General features: G+C 38.9%; 1 protein-coding gene and 1 pseudogene across 2 annotated transcripts in view; both read left to right on the forward strand.

Annotated features, from left to right (window-relative positions):
- MAGI2 (membrane associated guanylate kinase, WW and PDZ domain containing 2) overlaps positions 1 to 24029 on the forward strand; it is a 1197465-nt gene that overhangs the window by 853653 nt on the left and 319783 nt on the right. The gene's annotated exons all lie outside the window — the stretch shown is intronic.
- LOC103293326 (U1 small nuclear ribonucleoprotein C-like) lies at positions 6271 to 6729 on the forward strand (annotated as a pseudogene).

Here is a 24029-nt window from a genome sequence, read left to right on the forward strand (position 1 = left end):
TTTTAAATTTACAAGTTGGGTTTTATCAGCAGAAGAACAATGATGTCAGAAAACTGAGCAAACCAAATATTTAAAAGAAAAAATTACAAACTAATTGTGTTCCTAGATGGTGTGTGTGTGTGTGTGTGTGTGTGTGTGTGTGTGTGTGTGTGTGTATTCTTTTTCCCCTCCCGTCCCCCCATTAAAAGTTCTGGATTTGAAACACCTACTTATCTAATTAACAATAATAAAAATTTGTTCTTGCCAAAACCGGTTTGGCTCAGTGGATAGAGCGTAGGCCTGTGGACTGAAGAGTCCTGGGTTCGATTCCGGTCAAGGGCATGTACCTTAGTTGCGGGCACATCCCCAGTGGGGGGTGTGCAGGAGGCAGCTGATCGATGTTTCTCTCTCATCATTGATGTTTCTGACTCTCTATCCCTCTCTCTTCCTCTCTGTAAAAGATCAATAAAATATATTTTAAAAAAAAAATTTGTTCTTGTGTTTCTGTTTTTAGCCAATGGGAAGACTATGGCTTTTTTTTTTTTTTTTTTTTTTTTTGTAAGCTCTATTGGTGCAAGCAGTGCTTCTTCCAAGATTATCAATACTTAGCATTCTGTAGTTGAAATCTTGTGATGCTCAAAAACATTCTCCTGCATTTCATGGCATCTATCAGGGAGATTTCTCCACTTGGCAGAAGAATGTATCAAATTTTCCAAACTTGAACATTCTTAATATTTCAGTGTGTGTGTGTTTTGAGAGTAAAGAGTGGGAGAGTACTTCTCATTGAATTATTCCTTGGTATTATCCAATTATTTGCATTTTCATATATTACAGTATAATTATTTTTGTTCTTCAGTGCATCTATCATTCACTACCTCTGTTGTGGATACCTATTTCAGTTCCATTTATTCTAAATCTCTTTTTTTTAAAGTATTTTACTGGTTTAAAAGTGCCTGGAAAGTACTGCCTGATATAAAGAGAGTAAATAATTTAAAACAATGAAAAAACAGATCAGTCCATTATCAAATAAAAATTGCACCAGAGTTAACAGTTGAACAGGTAAGGAAGACTTTATTCAAGACTATTGCAATAAGGGAGTGAAATTGAAACAAAAAGCAGGAAGATTTTTAAATGCTGGGGTAAACTAATGGAAAATACTGGAGGACTTTGGTGATTCATGAAGGGGGAAGATTGGTCAAAGTAGTTAGGCCATTTCTGTTTGCTAATGGACAGTTGTCAAAGTTAGGCTCCTACCCTTCCACAGAGACTGCGAAATATAGGTAGTATCTGTCTTAATGATTGTGCTTCAAAAGATAACTCCCAGGACCTTGAGAAAGACATTCCAGGGTTGTGGAAGATTTATATCTCAAAGAAGCAGATGAAGAATCTACTGTTGCAAGTTTCTAAAGTAAATGTTCTAAGAAAAAGGTCAGGTGCCCATAGTCAGGAAGAAGCCTTTCTAAAACTTAAGCTGAGGGGAATTTTAAGGCCATCTCAGTCACCAGATCATCAAACAAGAGATGGTAAACTAATAATTAACAAGAGACTTCCAGACAGTCCATGATATGAAGCAGTTACATCGAGAGAGAAATCAAGTTCAGATGTGCAACTTCCATGAGCATCCTCCAGACCAGACCTGAAATCAGCAGTAGTGCATCATCAAGTCACGTTGGGTTGTCAAGTGTTCTCATCACACCGAGTCAACTGAGTCAACACTGCTGTTTCAGCTTCTGACGCTGATTGTGATTTACTTCATTCGGTTTGACATTTCTTTGAAAAATCTTCTACCTGATTATAGCATGTAGATAGCCAATTTCTACTGTTGGATTTTTCCCACAAAGCACACACCCTTACACATACAATTCAGTTTCATGGAGAATTTATACCTTCCTTTTTTCCTCTCTGATATGTCATTAGACCCTTACATTCTATAAACAATGTTTAATTTTTAGTTTATGATGCTACCCAATATTGTTACCAGCGGTAAATATAATAACCCCAGTGCTTTATAAATTAGAAATAAAAGAGGACAGAAAAATATACAGGGTGGGGGAAAGTAGGTTTACAGTTGTTCTTATGTAAAATAAATAATACAATAAATAATAATACAAGAATAAACTCTGTTTTGTGCACTCACGATTGTAAACCTACTTTTGCCCCACCCTGTATTTACCTTCTATTTACTTTGTAAGGCTTCTTAATATTTGGAAACTTATCTGGAACTGGATGGAGCCCCCTTCCTGGTAGGAGATACAAGTGTGACCATTTTTAGTATTTTACATAGACATGAAGTCATGTGAGAGGTGAAACTGAATCCTTACCTTATTGATTTTTATATCTCAACCTTAAAGTTGGTAAGTGTTCAAAAAAATGTTAGTCTTGTTTCAGTGCCTGAACCCTATCCAGGGTTTCTGTGATCTCCTGGGGGTTATATTCTTGAGGTCCGCCTTAGCTCCAAGTTCCTGTCCACCAACTCTTGATCTCACTCACATTTCACTTCCTCTTTAGGCCAACCTAGATATGGAACTCAACCCTTATTCCTTGATTGTCTTTGAAACCTCTCACAAAAACAAATTACCAAGCAAAAAGTTAACAAACTTTATTAATGTTTTGGGCAGTGCATGTGTGTGTGTGTGTGTGTGTGTGTGTGTGCGCGCGCGCGCGCGCACGTGTAGGAATTTAAAATATATTAGACTTTTTTTCAATTTCTTGACATCAGTTTGTTTTCATAAGCTCAATCCTCATTTGCTCTTCTTCCCTTAAATTTATGTTAATTCCTCATGCAAAGCAGTTTAGCTTTCCCTTTTTTATGGTGTTCTTTTATAAAAGTAAAGCTTCTAAGTCCTGACTTTTTACAACCAGACAGAATTATCAAGCTATTTTTCTGAATATAAACATTCTCATGAAAAAAATTTGTCATCTGTTCAAATAACCATTTCCATCTCTCTTTACCATTTTAAATTTTAGAGTTATCAGGATGTGGAATGTCATACTTAACATGCTCCAAGCTCACATCAACTTAATTGTGCCTAAAAGTTGAATTGCTAAATAGGAAACTAACGGAAAATATTTGTCATCTACTTAGGGTATCTCTTTGCCCAATACTGAGCTAATCAATAAACATAATCAATAGAGCTCTCTCTTTTGGGGCCATGAACAGAGATTTGATCCTATGTTCTTTTCTTTCCTGACTCAGTCCTATCAGCATCAGATCATTCTTTCATTTCCACATAGTTTCCTAACATTTTTATATTTCTCACATTCATTCATTCATTCCTTCATTCAGTAAGAGACTATTTACTTTGTATCAATATAACATAGAGCTCAAGTGGAACTTAGATCAAGTAAATCAAAATAAATTGTAAAATTTTATATGGTACAAAATGCTAATAAAATTAAGTTAGGGTATTAGGTAGAGGGAGGGAAGGTAATAGCTCTTTTAAATGGCATGGTCAGACCCTCTAGAAGCATGGGATAGTTGAGGAGACTCGAATGATAAAGAGTCTGCTATGAACGTATCTAAGGAATAATATACCAGTTAATGGAAAGGGTAGAGGTAAAAGCCGTAACATGGGACTTGGCTTGAAACATTCAGGAAATAGAAAGCTGGGGTGATGCAAAACAAAACAGTGTGGCTAGAATATAGAGAACAGAGAAGAGAATGGTAAGACATGAAGTTGGAGAGGTTTGAAGGAATGAAATGGTAGATCCTGGTACAGAATTTGGATTTTTTAAAAATCATACTGAAAGGTATTTTTAAAATGAGTACGATTTTATCTAACTTGTCCTTTTTTTTAAATCACTTTGCTGTGTGGAGATTATACTATATAATAAAACCCTAATATGTAAATCGACCGAACAGCGGAATAACCAGTCGTTATGACGCGCAATGTCCACCAGGGGGCAGATGCTCAATGCAGAAAGGGTTGAAGTTGGGCTCAGGTGGACATCCCCCGAAGGGTCCTGGACTGTGAGAGGGCACATGCCAGACTGAGGGACCCCCCTCCCCAGTGTGCAAATGTCATGCACCTGGCCTCTAGTATTTTATATTGGTTGTCTTAAAACTTACCTTAAAGAGTCATCTTAAAACTATGGTGCACTCTCTTCAAATTGTCTTCCAGACAAATGTATTAAATTTATGTATTTTGAGCATGTACTATGTTCCTGACACTGGGCTAGACCTGGAGATTCAACAATGACAAGGAAGTGATTCCCATACCCAAAAACACACAGCCTCATAGAAAAAGATTTTGTTCTGTTTACTGTAGACAATTAATATTCTCCACATTCTTTGCATTCTTATTAGAATCAGTATGACCTTCTATGACCTTCTTTTATGGATCATGGATTTTTAGACCTAAACTATATTCCTCCAACCACTTTATACAAAATAAAGGTTTAAGAATGTATTTGCATTTTCATCTTATTCTTGGAATTCTTTTCAATTTCATGATAAGTTGTCCGAGTTCTTTTTAGTAGGAAAACTGAATTCATAGTATGGAATAGAAAAATATAGCACCTATACAAAACTTTCTTTCTGTAGAGTGGCATTCCAAGTTAATTCAAGGCTGGGTATATATTAATTAAACTAGGAAAATATTTGTAGTACCGGATCACAAAACAGAGTTTCTGTGTTAGGTCATTTCTATCTCATCTCCGTATTGAACTGCAAATATGCAGAGAGTGTAAATTGCCTCGCAGACTGCCAGTCAAATGCCTGGTTATTTGTGAATGCTTCTTGACCTTGAGGAGCTGAGTGATGAACATGAGGGAATTCTTTGGGTAGAACACAGGGAAAGAAGCCAAACAAGCAAATACATAAAAAGCTCAGGGAAACGCCAATTTTCTGTTGAGACTGAATCCCAATAAGCATGAAGCTGGGGTTTTCTCTGTGCTTTTGACTGTTTGTCTTGCTTCCCATCTTTCCTCCTCTTTTCATTGGGCTTTAAAAACTTTTAAGGATTTTTCTCAGTCTACCTCACACCCTGTTGTGCCCTCTATTTTATCTGTACTTTTGTTGTTTGTTTTCTATTCTATTTTTCCCATAATACAAGAGATGCATGCATTAAACAAGAGTCACTAAAGGACTGGGTCTGTGAAACATCTATTTTGAAGTTGGAGGAAAAGGCAAGGCAGCTTACTAAACATTCTTTTCCCTTGGGGCAAAATGCTGCTCAAAAATATTGTTTTCCTCCTTCAAAAGAATTAACATTTTGACCATTGAGCATTTTGGAAACAACTGTATACTGTGTCTTACAAATCCAGCTTCTTCATAGACCCAGTGCTGGTTAATGGCAATACCTTAGACCTTTTCTCATCTTTGTAAAAAGAACTGTTTAGAGATGATAACGTGGTTATAGAAATCCTTCTGATTTCATAAGGAATATGTGCTCCTTTTATTCCTACAACAGTACATATCAAAGACTTATTTTAAACAAAGCCTAAGTCCCCATAGTACTCCCTGTCAAATGGTGGAGAAAGATGAGAAAATAACTATTATACTACAAATGATAAGGGTTGTGACATTTGAACCAGGGTTTATGGAAGTATTGTCATGGTTACCTTGCTAAGAATGATGGTCAGGAAACCCTTTCAAGAAGGCTGACACTGAGCTGAGCCATAGGGACAGGTAGAATTTAGCCAGGAAAGGGAGGGGAGAAGCAGGTTCCAGGCAGAAGAAACAGCATATGCGAAAGGCAGGAGTCAAGGACTGTGGTAAAGTCTGAACATGAACAAAAGTCTGAACACAAAAGGTTTATACGGGAAAAGAGATGCACTTGGTAAGGTGTGATCATGGCAGATCATGTTAGAACCTGCGTGCCACTCTAAGAGGTTTACTTTCCTTGAAAGGCACCCAAGGATTTCTGGTAGGGGGAAATGAATGAATGGATTTGCATTTGTTGAATATTCACTCTAGTAGTATGGAAGGGGATTGGAAGGTACAGGCAAAGAGAACAATTAGGAAACAATTGCAAAACTCCAGATAACAAGTGATGATATTTTGGCTGTAGTCCTAGGAATAGAGGAGAGAGGAATTATTTGAGAGATGATTAAGGGCAGAATACAGGACTTCTTGAATAATTAGAAGAGGGAGGAAGAAATTAGTGGTGGCTGTCAGGTTTCCAGTTTTGGCATCTGGCAGCTCTAATGCTAATTATTGAGACAGAACAAATGTCTGGAAAACCTATTGGGAAAACCTATTGATGGAAAACCTATTGGGGGAAAAACTATGATTCAGTCTCAGCCATGTTGATATTGAGGTCCCGATTATAAGGCTACATGCAGAGCAACATGCCAAAGTTTTATTGTGGCTACTGGGATACATACCTCACCCATGACTCTCCATCTGTGAGAAAGACACACTGCAGTGGTAGGAAACACAAAAAGAATATGAAAGACTGCTATCAGAAGTGGATAGAAGAGTAAGCTCAGAGCCGGATTGACAAAATAACGGCAGCATTTCAGCAAGGAAAGATACCTCCTACTCCATTCTTTGCTCCTCCTCCTGCAAGGGCCAGTGATGGTACCCCCTGCCCTGGTTTGAAGCCAACACCCTATATGAGATACCCTCCCATGATGCCAGTGATGGGCCCTCCTCCTCGTCGGATGATGCCCATGGGACCTACTCCCAGAATGAGGCCACCTATCGGAGGGCACATGCTAATGATGCCTGGGCCTCCAGTGATGAGACCTCCCACCCATCCCATGATGGTGCCCAATTGGCCAGGAATGACTCTCCCAGACAGATAAGAGGAACCTCTCCACTTTATATTACTTGTTCTAGTTCACCAGGAGATCAGGGTGCTGCAACTCTGGGAGTTTTCCAATAGCATGACAAGGAGGACTCACTCCCTCTTCCTACCAAAGAGAGAATAGTTTTAGAGGGGAATAGCGGGACCAAAATAAAAAGCAATTTTCATTTGTATTGTGAAATGTGAAAATAAAATTGACAACTCTTTTAGTTTCAAAAAAGTCAATGAAAACAACAATTAACATGGTTCTAATATAAAGTCAAAAATTATAGTGACTCATTAAAGGTTTACTCCTTTCCTCTACATGAAAATATTTTTACTTTAAAAAGTCATTTATGTTTACTATCACTTCCCCAGCTTAGTCTATTCTCTGAAGAAATGTCACACTTGCAGACTTGATATTCACATGTTCCATAAACACTTTATTATTAATCCTTTAGGGTATATACTTGCAAATATTTTGTTTCTCTGTTTCATTCCTTATGAAATGTCATGCTCATATTACTGCAAACAGAGTAGTGAAGAAAGAATGGAATAGCAAGCCCCGGCCAGGTGGCTCAGCTGATTGGAGCATTTTCCGACCAGCAAATGTTGTGGGTTTGATTCCTAGTCAGAGCACATACCTAGGTTATAGGTTCAAACCCCTGTTGGAGCCTGTATGAGAGGTAACTGATCAATGTTTCTCTCAGGTCAACGCTTCTCTCTCTTTCTTTCTCTCTCTCACCACCCCCTTCCTCTCTCTTTAAAATCCATGAACATAATCTCCGATGATAATAAAAAGAAAAGAATGGAATAGCACTATCTTGCTAGTTATCAAATCTGTCAATTCTTCCTTGTGTTTCTTACGTTTGTCTTTTCCTCACTTTACCTATCATCATTTTCCCAAAATAGGATCCTGTCACTTCTTAGCCTGGGATACCTTTACCAGAGTTCTTAATTACCTACAACAGAAATGGGTTCTGCTTGATTTATGCAGAAAATAAATTTATTGAAAGGCTATTGGGTAGCTTACAGAATCAAGGAAGGTGGAAAAACAAGCTTGAAAAATAAGAAAAACCGAAGGGACTGAGTTTCAGGGTCAGCCCACAAGCATAGGTCAAGGAAGACCCTCACTGCCCACTCTGGCCAAGCTGCCACGGCTGCCACCAAACCCAGCGGTGGCAGTCTCTTCCACCACTGGAATAAATTCTTCACCGTTGCTGCTGCTCTGCCTCACTAACTCCAGATGCAAAATCCCAGGTGGTTGTGTCTGATTGCCTAATCCTGGATTGAAAGGATGTCCATGCCCTGTTTTCCAAGTTTCCAGGGAAGGCAAGTATCTGGGCTTTTCCACTTCTGTAGTTGGACGTAGCACGCTCCCACTAACACTCACATTGTGGAAAATTCTCCAAATATAGGAGAGAGAGTCCAAATCAGGGCAGCCACAGAAATGTAAGAATCCTCCTGAATAACCAGCTTACCTCCTAGTTCTAATCATTCATGTTTCTATTTTATTTTAAGCACTGTTCTGGGCATGTGCTCTGTACTCATGGTGCAGATATCAAGAATACAAGTACCTGATTAAGGCTTTCCCAACACATATCTATTATTATATTTGACACTGTAATAGTTTCCAATAACTTAAACTCTTCAACATAGTATTCAAAAGTATCCTGTCAATTGATCTCTCTTACATATACCATCTTTTTTCTTATTATTTTTTAACATAAATTCTCTTCTCCAACTAGGATAATTATCTTCCAATTTATATATATTACTATGCTCATTTTCTGCAAAACTCCTGATCCATCCACCTATTTCTCCCTAGCCCATGCCTGAACTTATTGTATTTCTTCTCCAAGTAGCATCCCAATTCTGTTCTTTGCCTCCTTCATGATTCCAAATGAGAATCATGAAATTAAAGGCATACTTACTATGAAATCATACAATATTTCTGAACACTAAGTCATACCTGCACCTTGTTTTATAAACACTCTTTATGGATCTATTTTTTTTTAATGTAGATATTTTTACCACTCCAATTGGATTGTAAATGACTCAAGGATCTTAACTGCTTAGGGTATCTCCTCTGCCATAGCAATCACGTTAAATACAGAGCCTACTCCATATGTCTGTGGAATAGCTGAGCAGACGTCTGGCCAGCTTCACCTCTCACCACACACTTTCAAAGAATTTGGGATCCTGGAGCCCATTCTTCTGAAACCTGCTTTGTTTTGTTCTCTCCCACAATCTCTAACTCTAGGTAAATCCTAGTCATCATTCCACAAATGTACAAATTTCATATTACAGTGGGAACCAGGCAAGGATGACTGGGCACAAATTAACTATCATTATTAGAAATTACCTGAAGCAAGTGTCCAGGTGATACCAACAATGTCATCTTCATAGAGAAAAGATGACATTATTAAAAATTTGAAAAAGTTAATTTCCATACTACATCACATAATATTTTTATGCTTTGCAAAGTTAAAATGGAAAATAAATGGGTTTCATTTAAGAATCTGATTATTTTGTCATTGTCACAGAATGACATTAATTGGGTACTAAATTTGCAAAATGTCTTTGTGAATGCAAACAAATGTGTCCTCTGTAAATTAAGGAAAAAACAGATGCCTGTTTCTCACACAAAGTTCCTTTCTGATGTTGTCAGAGCAGTACTTTTTCAGAGAAGGAGTTTGGGCAGATGGTATTATAATTCAAATAAAATGAAATAGGCTTCCAAGTGCATCCATATCATCTTCCCCTGTGAATGCCACAAGAATTTTTAAAGTTTCTAATGTATCTGAGTGTCCTCATAAATATAACCTGTTATTAAATAAATTCTAAAGATTACAGTATGACTCTAATGTTAGCTGAGATATCTTTCCAAATCAGTTATTAGGAAATATCTGCAATATGTCCAGTAATATCTGTTGCACAACAAGGAAATGCAATATAAAAGGATTTGAAGATTATTGGACTCATTCTCCTAAAGAGCAATGTGGAAATTATTTCAAACTTCTGGAGACATTCATCAGAAAGGATGAAGGCACAGGTGGCCAGGTCTTTCGTGCATGTGACTCTTCAGATTTTCTTACTAACATTTAGAACATTGGGAATCCTGAGAAAGGACAGTCTAGAAAGCACCCCCATCTCCCAACGTCATAAAAAATAACTCAAGTTGTGACATCTGGCAAATGATTTAACAGCAGTTAAATAATATTCCTTCTCATAGTGTTGTTTTGAGTATCAAATGAAATGATTAATGTAAGGCACTCAGCACAGTGCCTGATACATAGCATCAATACTTTAGTATTTCTATGGTGCTACATAACTGAAGTGGAGGTAGAAAGGGGCATCACTTTTATAACTTTGCCTATGAAAAATTTAAAGGATAACATTCTATGTATGTTGGGTTGGGAACATAAATAGCATTTATTGCAATTGAATGCCAAATTTTTTCTATGTAAACTCCCATCAGTAAGAAGAATAGCCAGGTAAATATTGAATCTTATTTTATAACGTAACTCAAGGGAAATTTCTCTATAAAGCATTTACTGTCATCTTCAATCCCCACCATAAATGGCCATTCCTTTATTAGTGCACTTTTGTGTACTTCTACCATGGTATGTCCCAAGTTATTAAATTTCTTTTATTTACACATCTCCTTTACACAGAATTTTTTTTTTTAATTTTTAGCTCTTAGCACAGCATTCAATAAATCTTGAAGAAATTTATAATGAATTTCATATTATTCAAAGATGGAATAATAACTGAATAAAATATCTCTCTCCACTATGGCAAATATAAAACCCTATAGGAAAAATGAAAATGAACCCAGTGACATCTGAAAATCTCTTCCTGTGATTTTTATGATTCTCTTAAATATTTTAATTGATTTGTATGTATTGTGCTGAAAAAATATGATATTGGATACCTTCATTTATAAGAAATTTGATGTCTAATAAGAGTTTAAACTATATTGCTCTTAGAAAAAGTTTGAGAGAAATTGGAGCTCTGTCTCAGTAAATGGTATTTTTAGATTTTAAAAATCAATGAATTTTAAAGTGCACAATGTGATGTTGTTTGCACAATTAAACTAAAAACATGGAAAAATCTTTCAAAGTATTAGCTTATCCATGTTATTGTAAAATGTAATAAAATATCTATAATAATAAAAGCATAATATGCTAATTAGATCAGACAGCCAAACGACATTCCAGACAAAGCCGGGGCTGTGAGGGCCAAGCCCCTTGCAAGAATTTCGTGCATCGGGCCTCTAGTCCTATCTAATAAAGAGGGAATATGCTAATTTACCATCACACCCTCACAAAGATGGTGGTGCCCACAGCCAATAAGGAGGGATTTTGCTAATTGACTGCCATGCCCTCAAAGATGGCGACGCCCACAGCCACAAGATGGCGGCACCCAGTCCCTCAGCCCCACCAGGGCAGCAAGCGTGTGGCACAGCCTGGCCTGCCCCCAGTCCCCTCAACCCCCCAGCCGCCCAGGGCCGGCCAGAGGCACAAGCAAGCCTCGGATGGTGGCTGCTGAGCTTCCCAGGACCGCCCAAGGCTCAGGTAACCAGGGCCGGCAGTGGCAGCAGCAGAGGTGTGATGGGGGCATCGCCTTCCCCTGATCACCAAGTCGCCTCCTGCCCCTGAGGGCTCCCAGACTGTGAGAGGGGGCAGGCTGGGCTGAGGGACCCCCCTCCAGGGCATGAATTTTCATGCACCAGACCTCTAGTAGTATTATAAGTCTGGTTGTTAAAAGCACACAATATCCATATGGGAAAATAAAAGCTACTAAAATTCTGTTGCCAAAAACAGTGTAACTAAAACTGTAATGTCCCCCCCCTTTTTTTTTTTTTTTTTACTAAAAAAATTTCTTTAATCTCTATCTACTTCTCTAACACTTGTGTTAGGGCATTAACAGAGTACGAAGTTAGCTTTATGGAACACAGCCAATATCAACATTATATTTTTTCTTCTTCCTTTCCTCCTCAACCCAGCACACCTGAATATATCTGAAAGACTTGGCAAACATGTTCACGACAAGAATACCTAACTAAAATCTATTAACATTTGTGTGTTTTTTTTAAAAAAAAAAGGACACAAAAACAACAACCATAAAGTAACAACTAATGTGTTAATGTCATAAGAAGCCAAAATTCCTTGTGCCACCCAAATCTCTATCTGAGATTGCTCTTTAGGTGAAGATACAAGACTTTTAATCTTTCCCATGGCCACAGTAGGTGCATGATCTCATTCATTCCTTTAACAAATAGCTATGTTGAGTACCCACTATTAGGTTTGGGGGATACAAATATGAGTAAGACATGCTCCCTGTCTTTCAGCTTCTCACCCTGAGGGAGACAAAACAAATGGAGATAGTATAGTCTTGACAACTCGCTGGAAGCACCTTTCCTCAATGGTATACCATACTCCTTCTCTCACCTTCCTTGCTGTTTGTCTTTGCTGCCCATGGAGTCCTTTTCAATCTGTCCTATGACATCTGATCTTACTGAGTTTTCCAACTCTCACCTCTTGCTGTGAAACTTCCCTAAATCACAGCAGTTTTAGAACAACCTAATTTGTATATCTATTAGTTTGCTGAGTATAATATTTTTAACACCAATAAAGCAGCTATTTCAGTTTCTTAACCTTTTATTTATTTTGCAAATAAAAACTATCCTTTTTCTAACACTGTAATTCTAAAACACAGATTTTTTTTATCTTTAACTTTTAAGTATTATCTTTGAATGGCAATAATTGATTGATCTTTGAGAGTAGATTTTTTTCATCACATAAAATTTTACTACAAGATAAATGTTACCATATCCAAAGAGAATGTCCCAATGAAAATATAATTATTACCTTAATTATAGTTTTTATTCAAGGCCTATATTTGATGAGATTTTGATTTGTGACCTAACAAAATAATTTTAAATGTGATTTTTACTTTACTTTTTTCTAAAATAAATACTGTACCATAATATTTTTGTAAAGACTCATTTAGTTATATATTAAATAGAAAATTATAATCCAACATAATTGATTTTGTTTTTTAAGTATTTTTTTATTTTTAATTACAGTTTATGTAGAATATTATATTAGTTTCAGGATACAACCCAGTGATTAGACATTTATATACTGTTCATTATAATGAAGAAGAAGAAGAAGAAGAAGAAGAAGAAGAAGAAGAAGAAGAAGAAGAAGAAGAAGAGAAGAAAGAGCAACAACAACAGTAATGGTAGTAACAGTAGTACCTAACATTTATTGAGTGCCAAGCATATCATAAACTCTATGGTTCTATTCCTTACATCATGCAAGATGAAGAAACTGAGGCTTATCTAAGAATACCCAAAATTCAAATCAGCTCTGTCTGACTCCAAAGCCTATAATATTTTTGTCAAATATATTCACATAAATACTTAATTTTAGTTTAATTTATGCTAGACTATCAAGATTGGTATTTGCAAATTACAACTCATGTAAGAAAATCTTTTTATTTTAATTTCATATAACCACATTTGCTTTGGAGTCTTTGTTACTATTGAAAAAAAGAGCTTTACCATTAAAAGCTTTTTTTCTTTACCTTTTAGTTTAAAACAGCATTACTGGGGTAGGGTGGGTTGTGGTGGTAATAGCCTGTCAATATTAAAGCACATTTTTCCCAGTGAGGCTCTCCTCTCCTCTTCCATTCAAGACTGTGCCAGGTAATAGATGAACAGGTATCTTTATGGTGATGAGGGTGAGTTGTGGTCAGTCAGCTATTCTCTGACTTTGCTGGTCACTGTTGTGATATGGCTTACACCTGCTCAAGCTATGGTCCCTGCCTTTCTCTCTAGTTGTAACAACTCCACACCATGCGTCTCCTCTCACAGGGCTTTGTACCTCCAAGTCCTACTGCAAACCAAGGCACATGGAAATGACACATTGATTCTTGACTCTCCCTCTTTATATCCCCACTTCAGCCAGCCTAAAATAGGTGCCTGCTTAAATAGAGGGAGATTCCACATTAAGAAGTGTGGTGGAAGGGGGAGAAGTATGTTAATGTGTTTTTAAAACTTTTGTCATATACTTGTACTCTGGACTGTGTGCCCTGTGTGTATCAGACTTGATTCTGAAAATACAAACATAGAAGAATCTGAAACTACATTTTAAAAGTAACCAAAGTCCTAGCCTGGTCTTCTTGGCTCAGTGGTTGCGCGACCACCTGTGAACCTGGAGGTCATGGTTTGATTCTCGGTCCGGACACATGCCCGGGTTGTGGGCTCGATCCCCAGTGCGGGGCATGCAGGAAGCAGCTGATCAATGGTTCTCTTTCATCATTGATGTTTCTATCTTTCTTTCCCTCTGCCTTCCTCTCTGAAATTAATAAAAATATATTTTAAAATAATAATAAATAAAATGTAACCAAAGTCCTTGACTCCAATTATCATATCAATAATATTTTAGCTGGTGATGACTGGGAACAAATCAGTATTTTGTTTTGTTTTGTTTTTTGCTTCAATAGGGTATTGCAGATAAAAAATGATGTGATTGCCTTTGTTAGACCATGTGGTCCTCTAGAACTCTCTGTGCTTTGTCTGCACCATGCCACTGCTGTCGACTAATTTGAATGTATACATGTAGAGTCTTGCAGAGTTGCTGAGTCCTGCATCCTATCACTGTCACTGCTCATATGATTTACTCTCAGTCCAGTTGTTATCACGGGTACACATCCCAGCACCACGTGGGCCCTTAACGCCTCCTGAAAGCCTGGCATGGAAGGCAACCTGCAGGGCAGATTTGTGGGATTGACTGACTCTTTACATGCCAGGCATCCCAAGCCGAGAGGGACTCTGCCAACTTTATGCAGGCAATACTTTTCACTGGGGTGACGTGCTCTCCAAGAATTCTTGCAATGTTTTAGGCATTGGGACACCTTTTAGACACAGTGGGCGTCATGTTTTTTATTCCAGGCCTTTTTTTTATTTTACAGATTTACCCAATACAATTTCCGTTAGGGACCCTCACCCTCAGTTTTTTTGTGTATGTGTTTCTTTGTTTCCTTCTACCATGAAGCAAAGCAGTCAAACAGTACATGCTGTTAGATCCAAATCTCTACATTTTTGCATTGCTGTATCATACCTCATGCCATACTTTATAATTTTATCAAAGAGGGTTTTATATTTTATTAGGTAGAGATTTCATTTCCCTATTCCTGACATCTAATCCAGTCCTTCCGTCTGAGGGACAGAGATGGGACCGAGCTGAATAGGCAAAGATTCGTACAAATCACAGTGACCAGATCATTGGAAACAATATCCTGCCCTCTTTTGTGTTTGTGGGTCAGAAAACTCAGGATTTGTTCTAAAATTCTGGCATTTCCCTCTGAGCAAAATATCACATTTGAGGTGGATGCTAATATAAGGCAGATGTCAGTACAGTGCGTATTAATAGGCACTTGGTTGCTTTTTGATGCTGGCTGATCCTATGATGAGGCAAGATTAATTATAACCTAACTGAAGCTGTGTCTGTAACATTTAGACCATTCACATTCTTCGCATTCAGAGAGGCTCATGCCCTTTCAGCACCACTCATTGCACTGAACTGTCAAAATGGGAGAGACTGTGGTTCCAATATCTCTACTTAGGGATCTAGCTAAAATAATCTGGACAGGAAATTATTGTGATAAAGGACATTTGGGCAATCTTACACATAAATCGGACTATATTAATATGATTTGATGTCTATATTTGAACATTTCTGTCATTAACATTTAACAGGCAGCAGTAGTGCCCATAGATTAGTACCAAATAGGGAATAGAAACCTCATTGCTAGAGTGACACTCTGGATAGTCTACCTTCTCCTTTCTTGCCATGAGAAGAGCATTCCCAGCATTCCTTACCTTTGACACTCTAATCTATCTGTGATAGGTCCTGCTGAGAATTAGTCATTTCTCTACCTAGAACGAGTCTAAAACAGAACTGAGCCTGGTCAGCTTGTCTGTTCCGTTAATGTTTAAAAGCAGTCCACAACACAGATGGTCATTATGGAAGCTATCCTCCCGTCCCTTCTCTCCCCAAATGATGTTGACAATTCCTATTGTATTGATTTTTCTTTTTTTTAAGTGTCCTTTTCCAAAATGCATTTGAATTACGTCTTTGTTCTGACTGAAAAACACAGAGCTCTGTAGACCAGATAAAATAGAGACTTTCTGGCAAACTCATGTCACCCCAATTTTCCAAATGTCCAGCTTATCTACAAAGCATGCAAGTCTCTTAGGAGCCACGTTTTTCATAGCAAAAGCAGCAGTTGACGCTAGCACCTAATGGCATGTAGAGCTGCCGTGAGGCTTCGGCACCCGGTGTGGAGGCAGATGCTTCCAACAGCACCATCGCGGACAGTTGGCTCATCTCTGCACACTTTCGTTCACAGCCCTAGGTTCCTGCTCAGTCTGATCTGTTTCGCTGGTCTGAGTGGCATTTTAATTAAACAATGCTCTGAGGCTCCATATTAATTAGAAAGTGAAATTAGGGCATATTCCTAAGTAGAATTCAGCTCGTCTATTATAATAAACAAAGCTAGATATTAAATTTCATTTTCCAAGCCCTTACTGTATTGATGTTCAATATTTAGTTGTCCCCTGAGATTTTAAACAGTATGGTTTCCTCGTATATATCCAATTAATTAAATTTAAAAAGACTGCTCCACTAGAAAAATGACATCCGTTGTGTGAATTCACCCTAAAATACCCAATTGACAAATGTGTTGCTGACTTATTGTATTAGGATTATTTAAATCAATCGTAATTAATTATATCTGTGAAATATAACAGCCTGCAATTCCAGGCTCTTCAAAAATTACCTGAGGGTTTAGGTAGAGTAAAATATACATGTATTTCTCCTTGTAGCATATATCATCAATTATAATGAATTAAATTGGTGAAAATTTTTGTTTAAAGGTTGGGTCTGTCTGAAACCATCAGCTCCATGGATGTTGAGACTTATCCCTGTTCCCTAACTGCCTCCCTCAGAGTAGATGAGCAATAAATATTTCTTGAATGAAAAAAGGGCTCATGAATGATGCTACATTATGAGACATTAAGTAATGCCATCAGTGAAGAATTGCAAATTTCACTTTCTAATCTATCCAGATCTCATCAAGAGCACTTTAGCCAATCACTTCAGGGACATAAAAAGAAAACAGCAATCACAACCATCACCAAAACCATGGCAAAATGTGGCCATTTCCCTCAGCTGTTTCTCCTAAATCTTTAAAATCTCATTGATAAGGCAAAATGGAGAATTAAAGCAAAAATTTGGTTTCTTTCTCATAACCGATCCAGGTCTTCACCTAGACTCCCTGGAAAAGGGTGGCTAAACAATTTGTAAAGCTTCCAGTTTTATCAATATTAATTTTGAATCAATAATTAAAATATAGTTTCAATATAAAATAGCATATTATTGAAATGTGGGATTCAAGGGATAAACTTCTTCCATGTGTTCTTGCCCTACGAAGTTTGAAGAGAAACTCACGGACAAAAAGGCTTCTTTAATAAAAAAGGTAGAAGTTTATTGGAAGCAGATACAAACTCCATCTGGGCAGAGGTGTCCCCAAAGGAAACCCCCTGGGGAGGGGCCCCCAAATGGGAAAAGACTGCTCTCTCTCTCTCTCTCTCTAATGGGAAAATCAGTCTTTAAAAAAATGTCTCGTGTTCCTTTGTCTCCCGTTTATATATGCTGCAGTTCTTTGTCTGAACCTGACCCTTTCTAATTGGACCTTTTCTTAATTTAGGACCCCTGTGCTTTCCTCATTGGTCACTCTGTTATATAGTATCAGTTTCAAAGCTCAAAGCCCACATGGTGCTTCCCTTTTTCTCTCCTCTTATCTTGCAACATTCCTTCATCCTCTGTACAAATAAGATATACATTTTGGCATCTCCAAGCCCCCATCTATGCTTTCCTCTCCCATGGACCCTCTTTATTTCTAAGACTCCCTAAACCTGCCTGTTTTGTCCCTAGAATTCCTTTCATTATGAGCAATTTAGCTTTCAGTCCTTCACTGTTCACACCTACCTCTAATAGTTAAGCATTCCTTGAGTTTCTGGCTCTCCTTGTGTACCTCTTTCTTTCTTTCTTTCTTTCGTTCTTTCTTTCTTTCTTTCTTTTTCTTTTTCTTTCTTTCTTTCTTTCTTTCTTTCTTTCTTTCTTTCTTTCTTTTCTTCTTCTTCCTTCCTTCCTTCCTTCCTTCCTTCCGCCCTCCCTTCCTTCCTTCCGCCCTTCCTTCCTTCCTTCCTTCCTTCCTTCCTTCCTTCCTTCCGCCTTCCTTCCTTCCTTCCTTCCTTCCTTCCTTTCTTCAAAAATAAGCATATGAGTGTTTTTGTTTAACAGTATAGCCCACAAATCATTGTATACTTAGAGATTTTCTTCATAAGTTTTGCATCTATTTAGCACTCACCACATAACATGCCCATTTAACCAATCATCTCTAGTTTGATATTTAGGCTGCTTCTATGGTTTTCCATTAAAATAATACTGCATTTTTGCCTTTTCTATTGTTGAAGATGAAACTTTACAGAAACTTCCCAGGGGATGGATTGTTGGATCAAAGGAAAAAATATGTCTGGTTGTGTTAGTTATTGCCAAACTCCCCTCAATATGAGCTGTATTATGTTACCCATTCAACAGCCTTGTTTGAGGGGCCAGCTTTACTACAACCTTGCCAAAAAGCTTGTTGAAAAGCTTTTGAATTTTTGCCAATCTGATAGATGAAGCAAAATATCTCAATGTACATTTCTCTTCTGATAAGGGAAGTTGGGAATTTTTTCATGTTTAAAGGATATGTGTGTATACTTTTTGTGAACTTTCTATTCTTGGCTCTTGCATATTTTTTCTATCAAGTTTTTAGTCTTTCATTGTTTTTTTACCCAGTTTTAAAAAGTTTTCCTTAGGGGAGAGTAGACCTTTATTATTGGTATGTTACAAATATTTTCTCTGAGTTTGACATTTACCTTTTAACATTATGGTGTTTTGGACTATACAAGGATTCTTTTTTGCTTTTAAGTAGTCACATCTGTCAAGGTCGAGTCATGAAACAAATGCCTTTCCTCATACCCAGTTTATAAAGGGATTTATCTGTAGGATTCATTGTTTCATTTGTTCCTTTTCCATTTGGAGTTTACTATGGGAAATTGACTAAAAACCTGTCTATTTAAGCATTCTATCTCCACTGAGACCAATTTTCATAAATTCTTTTTTCCTAAGAAATTATCTATTTTATTTAGATTTTTAATGTTACTAACATAGGTTTGTACAAGTATTTTATTTTTTATGATTGCATCTGTTTTGTTATTCCTTACTTTGTTATATGTAACTTGTCTCTTTTAAATCTTAAATTGGATTTATTTTGCTAATTTTTTAAAAGGAATAGCATTTTGATTAAAGTTATTATTTTTTCTATTTTCTATCATATGAATTTTTATTTTTATTATTTGTATTTCTTATGTGTGTGTTTCTAGAAGGATTCCTTTGTTGTTCCCTTTCCACCTTTTTTTTCCACATGGTTTTATTGGAGAGAGAGAGAGAGAGAGAGAGAGAGAAACATTGATGAAAGTACAACATAGATTGACTGCCTCCTGCATGACCCCCACTGGGGATTGAGCCAGAAACCCAAGCATGTGCCCCTTCTGACCAAGAATCAAATGGGCAACCTCCTGGTGCACAGGAGGATATCCAACCAACTGAGCCAATGGCCAGGGAGCCTTTCCACCTTTTTGATTTGGGAATTCACTTTCAATATTGCTGTTCTACTATGGGTTTCATATTATAAAATTTCCTCTGATCACTGCTTTAATTGTATCTTATATATTTTGCTACTTAGTGTTTTCATTCATTACTTTTAGAAATGCTTCAATTTCTGTTTACATTTCTTCTTTGACACAATAGTTGTTAGAGTTTTTAATTTTTAGATGCAAGTTCCTTTGATGATTACTTTGTTATGAAATGTCTAAATTTTATTACATTCTGGTCAGATATTATTGTTTGTATTATTTCTGCTTTGTGGAATTTATTGAGACTTTGTTGTAACCTAATATGTAGATAATTTTGGAGATTGTTCCATGTGTACTTCAGAGGAATATATATTCTCTATTATTGGAGTGTGAAACTCACAAAAGAGAAGGAGGTAGTGAGGAAAACCAAAAGATTTGCCTAATTAATTATGCCATATTTAGTTCTATGCCTGTAATTTTGTCAACTTGACCTATCTTAGACTAAGAGCAGTCTTAAATATCTGTTATTAGTGTATCTATTTCTCCTTGCAACCCCTGTAGTTTCTGTTTTATAAAGGTGGTTTGTATCCTATCTAATAAAAGAGAAACATGCAAATTGACTATACCTCCGCTATGCCCACCAGCCAATCAGAGTGAGTATGCAAATTAACCTAACAAAGATGGTGACGGCCACAGAGCTGAAGTGAGCAGGAGGCTTGGGTTGCCCCTGGCAATGGAGGAAACTAAGCTTCCCGCCTGCCCTGGCCTGCCCCTCCGCTCAAGGCTACAAATTTTAAATTATAGAAGATAAATAAATCCCAGATATCTGCTTCCAGCCAGCCCTGGCCTCTGCTTAAGGAGGCGCTGGAAAAAAAACACACAAGGAGGGGCTGGGAGCTTGGGTCACCGGGGGGTGTGGCCAGCCTTCAAACAGCCATCAGCCCCTAACCCGGGCTGGCCAGGCACCCCAGCAGGAACCCCCCACCCTGAAAGGGGTGTGGCCAGCCTGCAAACAGTCCTCAGCCCCTCACCCAGGCTGGCCAGGCACCCCAGCGGAATCCCCCCACCCTGAAGGGGGTGTGGCCAGCCTGAAAATGGCCCTCAGCCCCTTACCCAGGCTGGTCACCCCCCCCCCTATGGAGTAAGAGTCCCTACTGGGGGGCATGGTCAGCCTGCAAACAGCCATCAGCCCCTCACCCAGGCTGGCCAGGCACCCCATCGGGAACCCCCACACTGAAGGGGGTGTGGCCAGCTTGAAAACAGCCCTCAGCCCCTCACACACGCTGGCTAACCCCCCCCCTCCAGAGGGGACCCTCACCCCATGGGGGCATGTCTGGCCTGAAAACCACCACAAGCCCCTTGCCCCAAGGGAACCCCCACCCTGATCCGGGACACCCTTCAGGGCAAACCAGCTAGCCCCCACCCGTACACTAGGCTTCTATCTATACTAATAAAAGGGTAATATGCTAATTAGACTGGGAGACCTTCTAGGAGACCTTTTGGATGTTCTTCTGGACAAAGCCATGGTGGCGGGGCCGAGGTAGAGGTGGTTAGAGGCCAAGAGGGGAGCGCAGTTGTGGGTGATCAGGCCAGGATGGGACAGCAGTTGTGAGTGATCAGGCTGGTGAGGGGGCAGGGCCGTTGGGGGTAAGCAGACCAGCAGGGGAGCCAGTTGGGGGTGAGCAGGCCGTCAATGGGGGTCAGTTGAAGGTGATCAGGACAGTGGGGGGGGGGCGGTTTGGAATGAGCAGGCAAGCAGGGGGACTGTTGGGGGCGAGCAGGCCAGTGGGGAGGGAAGGTGGGGCAAGCAGGCCAGCTAGGGAGCAGTTGGGGGTGAGCAGGATGGCTGGGGAGGCAGTTGGGGGTGAGCACACTGGCACGGGGGGCAGTTGGGTGTGATCAGGCTGGATGGGGGGCATTTGGGGGCAAGCAGGCTGGTGGCGGGGGGGGCAGTTGGGGGCCAGCAGGCCAGCAGGCAGATTGGTTAGGGGCAATCAGACAGGCAGGTGAGCGGTTAGGAGCCAGCAGTCCTGGATTGCGAGAGGGATGTCCGACTGCCAGTTTAGGCCTGATCCCTGTAAACCGGCAGTAGGACATCCTTCGAGGGGTCCCAGATTGGAGAGGGTGCAGGCTAGGCTGAGGAGCACACACACTCACTGCCCCCACCCCCCCCCCCACCCCCCCATGCATGAATTTCGTGCACTGGGCCACTAGTTATTTAATATACAGATATTGATGTTATATTTTGTGATCTTTATTGTTACAAAGTAGCATTTTTGCCTGGTTAATGCGTTTGAACTGAATTCTGCAGTTTAATAGAAGGACTGTAATCCCTATTTACTTCTTTCTTTTTTTTATGTCAGGTAAAACTTTGCCCAACCATTTGGCTTTTCTGAATCACTTTGCTGAAATATGTCTCTTCTTTACAGCATGGAGTTGGGTTTTTTCATGAGCTAATTAGAAAATATTAAGCATTCATTTGTATGTTTTCTTTAACTCTGTCATAGTATTGTATGTTATGTTTATTAAGCATATCTTATTATATTGCCTGTTTCTTTCTCTCTGTAGTCTGTTTTCTTTGGGGTTTGTTTGTTTGTTTGTTTTTGGTATTTAGAATAGTTTTTATTTGTGTTCTAATGATTGCCATTATACTGATCCCTTTTTTAAAATATATTTTTTTTAATGCATCAAACAGACTGTCAAATTACAGGGGGAAGGTTAGGGAGAGGTGGGGAAGATAAGAGATCAACCGAAGGACTTGTGCATGCATATAAGCATAACCAATGGACGCAAAACTCTGGGGGGTGAGGGCATGTATGGGTGTGGGGTGGGGGGGGGGGACAATGGTAAGACATGTACACATATAATACCTTAATAAAAAATAAATAAATAAAAAATAAAAATATTTTTTTTATTGATTTCAAAGAGGAAGGAAGAGGGGAGAGAGAAATAGAAACATCAGTGATGAGAGAGAATCATTAATTGGCTGCCTCCTGCATGCCCTGGGATTGAGCCTGCAACCCAAGCATGTGCCCTTGACCAGAATCAAACCTGGGACCCTTCAGTCCACAGGCCAATGCTTTATTCACTGAGCCAGACCATCTAGGGCTATCCTGATACCTTTTTTAAGGCCCTTATTCAGGTATTAGTTTTAAATGATATGCTGTGATGCCCACCTATTACCTAAGCAACAGTTAATGAAATCATTGGTCATTCTCTTTTTTCTCCTCTCTTTTTTAATTGCATTATTTCAACAGCATTGAAACATATATTATTTTCATATTATTCCAACCTTTGTTTCCACCTTTGCTCTACACTTAGATCTAAAATTAAATGTGTTAAATGATACTATTAGTCCTTTCCTCCAGTCATCTTTTGAATTAAGGTTGGTTTAATTAAGTAGATACCTCAGGAAGTGTCCTTGGATACTGTATTCCTGAGTGCTTGAGTAATATAAACCTGGGCGGGGAGGGGGGGGTATGGTATGGTGGCGGTGAGTGTGTGTGTGTGTGTGTGTGTTGATACTTGAAGGACAGATTGGCTGGGTATAAAATCCGTGGCTCAATCTTTATTTGAAATTACTTAAAATACTGCTTCACTGTTGTCAAGTGTGTGTTGTTCCTGAGATGTGAAACTGATACCAGAGGAAATAGGTTCCTCTGGTGTCATGAGGGAAAAAATGCAGGGACACTTATAAAGGAGGATTGGAGTGGTAGTGGCAACATTTATTAAAGCAAAAACAAAGGAAGGGCTTAGTATAGAAGAGGCCAGATCACAACACTGAGAGTAAGCCTAGACTGGGCTGCCTAGACCCAAAAAAGGAAAAGGAGACTTACAACAGCTAAAGGAGAGTCCTTAAAGCCCACTGCTCACCTGGTCACAAGTCTTGTGGAGAATTTAGGAGAAAAGAAATCTGGTTCCAGGATCTCGTGCCCACACTCGTGCTCAGAAGGATCAGGACCCAGAGCTGCAGTGCCATCACTCCTCACACCTGAGGCTCCAGTAGCCCAGCTCAGTCTCTGCTCTCATCAGGCATTAAAATTCTTACCTGTGTGACCTTGGGCAAGTTATTTAACTTCTCTGTGCTTCATTTCCCCATCTCTGTATCTTCTACCAAGGTTCTATGGTGCCCAGAACATGTGGCTACCCCCTCCACCCCCGGAGATGGGCTTTTGTTAAGCTTCAATTATATTTCCTTGGGTTTCAGAAGAGACAGACTTTATTTCAAATTATCTAATCCCTTTCCTGGATTTTCCAGGATTTCGTGCACTTATACTATCTGGTCTTTTTCCAAAAATTTCCCAGAGTAGTCTCCTTCTCCTTTATGGTCTCCAGTTTGGCTTCTATTGCACATGCCTCATCATTTAGCTTCCTTTGTGTGGAGGGTGGGCTTCGTAAAAGGACTTCCCTGTATGCCATTTCCTCCCCATCCCCCAGTAATGGGGCAGTCTCCCCAGGATGACCGTAAGGCTGCCTCTTCTTACTTAATCAGGCTGGTTTAATTTGCTCTCTTCCTTTTGTTAATAACTAACTGCCTACTGTAATAATGTCAACTTGTT

Source organism: Eptesicus fuscus, chromosome 14 (assembly GCF_027574615.1).
Source record: "Eptesicus fuscus isolate TK198812 chromosome 14, DD_ASM_mEF_20220401, whole genome shotgun sequence".
NCBI lineage: Eukaryota > Metazoa > Chordata > Mammalia > Chiroptera > Vespertilionidae > Eptesicus > Eptesicus fuscus.